The sequence below is a fragment of the Sinohyriopsis cumingii genome, chromosome 16, assembly GCF_028554795.1.
Source record: "Sinohyriopsis cumingii isolate HCF-2022 chromosome 16, ASM2855479v2, whole genome shotgun sequence".
Lineage (NCBI taxonomy): Eukaryota > Metazoa > Mollusca > Bivalvia > Unionida > Unionidae > Sinohyriopsis > Sinohyriopsis cumingii.
This window is the reverse complement of record NC_142976.1, coordinates 31344032-31347428: the sequence shown is the minus strand read 5'-3', so window position 1 is coordinate 31347428 and position 3397 is coordinate 31344032. Positions and strand designations below refer to the sequence as shown.

Genomic DNA, 3397 nt, shown 5'->3' with positions numbered 1-3397 from the left:
CCGAACCCGGGACCCAAGCCATGAAGACAGAGGTGAGATGCCAGTGATCCGTAACGGTGAGCTCTTTAGACCACTCGATCACTCGGCGTCCCTCCTTTGCACCAAATAGCCTATGTGTGTAGCTGTGCAATGCAACAACAAACCAAACATATAATGAATTTCATAATGACCTATTTAAATAGACTAAGCTAATTTTCCTTTGAATTTACATAATAATGCGATCTTCTCATTTTATTTAAATTTCTCTGATCTGTCATATCAGATAACATACAACAACATCTGTTAGTAGACATTATAGCTCGATTCTAAGATCTGATCCAGGTTTGGTGTCCAAATTTCAAATACATAATAATATATTCTTTTCCAGGGTGCTGATATTCTTGTCTTCCCTGAAGATGGAATACATGGATACAAATTTAAAAGTAGATATACTGTCGCCCCGTATCTCGAATATATCCCTGATCCCAAGTCTGAAAGCTGGACACCGTGCGACGAACCCGGAAGGTATAATGACTCAGATGTTCAAGTATTTCTAAGTTGCCTAGCAAAGAGACATTCTATTTATTTAGTGGCGAACATAGGAGACGCACAGCCTTGTGTAAAAGATGACCCTAACTGTCCACCAGATGGCCAGTATCAATACAATACAGACATTGCTTTTGATAGATCGGGAAAGCTTATTGCTAGGTATCATAAACAAAATCTTTATTACGAATGCCAGTATGATGCGCCTGTCAATCCCGAGTACATCTACTTTGATACTGATTTTGGTCGCTTTGGTTTATTTACCTGCTTTGATATACTTTTTCATGAACCAGCCATTCCTCTTCTTCAGGAGCATAACATTACTGATATTGCTTTTCCCACGGCATGGATGGACGCTTTGCCATTCTTCTCTGCAATAGGGTACCATTCCTCCTTTGCTGTCGCAAATAAAGTAAATTTATTGGCTGCAAATCTTCACCGACCACAAGAAAGATTTCAGGGTAGTGGCATTTACACGCCGATTGGACCAAAAAGTTTTTACTACAGTAGAACACAGGATGACGGAAAATTACTGGTCGCTGACGTTCCTGTGATACGTCCTACAGTAGGTTCAACTACTTCAAACGAACACCATCCACTATCCCCAGGAATAAGAGAAAATCATCGTATAACATCAAATGAGTTCAAATCTACCAGTTTCCGTGACTGGTATAATTTTGTAATCATCGGTGCAGAAAACGGTACCGAACAGGTGTGTCAACAGGGTTTATGCTGCTATCTGGAGTATGAAAGACAATATAGTGCAGAAATGTATGCTCTCGGAGTTTTTAACGGAATACATAAATATCATGGCCCATATTATTTGCAAGTATGCATGCTACTACGATGTGCGTCATCCACACAAGAAAGCTGTGGAAAATTAAATTTTGACGCTAACACAAGATTTAACCATTTCAAACTCCATGGCAATTTCTCTACACCGTATGTAAACCCACAAGTTTTACTATCCATCAACGGATCTTTGGAGCTTGCCCCGATTGGTACATGGCAATACGATTCAAATACTTTGCAAGGAAGTTCCACCCTGTCTCCTCTGTTGTCAACCATTATGGTGGGCAGAATTTATGTCAAAGATACTATAGCGACATGTTGAAGCGTAGAGACAATAAATTATCCAAGTAATATTGTAAATAGAATATACAAAAAGTCAATCATTAATTGATAATCAATTATATGGAATATAACCATATAATTAACAAACTCATAAGTTTGTTAACCTTGACATAAATAACATCTATTACATAATGCACCAATCACATCTATCCTTGGTTTGCGTTTTCCTTTATGCCTATAACATGTTTAAAAATCAACAAAAATACAAAATAAAATATGCATCTAAATAAACTTAATTTTCCAGTTACTAAGCTTATTTTACATCTGACAGCATGTGGCCGAAAACTAGGTTGTGGATAATATGGTCAATGACTCATATCTATATAATGTAAACATTTAGACACGAGTTTTGATTCTAGCAAAGTTGTTCAATTTAATTAGTAATGGCAATTATTTCCAACTGAAACTTGATGAAACATACCAGAAGTTCAATGATTACAATGACAGCATTGTCTCTTTAATGAATGACTTCAAAGACAACACAACATTAAAATTGCATGTACTACCCCAGGCTTGATATTGGCTGGTTTCATGAGACAAAAATTATTTGTTACAAAGAAAAATTGTTTTACCTTTTCAGACACACTTGTAATGCGTTCCTTTCTTATCCAAATGATAGGAACATACTTTTAATGAGATCACCTGTCATTCTCTTTTTCTTTTAAAAACGAAGTATACTTCAAACCTGAAATTATAATAGCATATACATGACAAAATTATATACTTTAGATAGATTCATCAAATAGAAAACATGATGTGTGCAGAGCTAGAAGTCTCAGCATTTATACTGTTCTGATTCTTAAGAAATGCAATGTACCATGCATAATTCCTGAATAAATAGCATATAAACTGGAACCTTGATTATAACTTTTTTGACAAAATATTTCTTGAATAAATGAATGCTTAACAAAAAAGCTAATTTAGAGAAAGATGGCATTAGCTTGTGTTTTACAAAATCATTCTTTAACATTCTTTCTCACTTTCTCCCTATCTTTTGATTTTTTGAAAAATGTTACTGAAACAATGTCGAATGTTTTCCTTCACACCCTATTATGCTAGATTTAACAAAGTAGACAAAGTAGGCAAATGTGTTCCAGGATCAACGAAAGACGTTTTGAAGCAGCTATCAGGGTAAATATGGTCACGTAAATACGCCATCTGAAACAAACAGGATAAGTGGTTGTCGTTCATCAATCAGATTAAATAAAGATAATGAGCAGTTAAATGAGGATCACTGTGAACAATACCTTTGATTGATTCAAAAGAAGAGTAAACGTGCTCTCATCAAAAGCCTGGCGAATACATGTGTCAGCTAAAATAATACTTTTCTAATTAACATCACTCTCAATAGCGTTCTTTCTTATCACTCTAGTAACTGAACAAGCTGGATATAACTCAGGGATTTGCTCATCAGTATTGACCTTCTGACCCAAACAGGGTTTGTCAATTACAAGTGGATTACCCATAAACTTATTTCTAGCTAGTTTGTTGCCTTGTGATAAATGGTCAGCCTCAGCGGCTAAATACGTCACTATTTGGACCGTCACGGGTCATGAAATCAAGTCTGATGACAAATGTACACCATGGAGAAGAACATTAACAAACCCATACTCGAACCCCTGAATAAGAACACTCTCGTTAGAAGAAGACTTCTCAGATAAAAGCAAAGTACCTGATAATAAAAGACTCTGAGAAACTCATGTGTTCCTTACAACTATAGAAGGGGTAAGATTAACAT

The 3397-nt window shown here is 35.8% G+C and overlaps 1 pseudogene; it reads left to right on the top strand.

Annotated features, from left to right (window-relative positions):
- The first annotated feature begins 352 nt into the window (after window positions 1-352).
- Window positions 353-2280, top strand: LOC149780151 (pantetheinase pseudogene; annotated as a pseudogene).
- Window positions 2281-3397: the final 1117 nt, after the last annotated feature.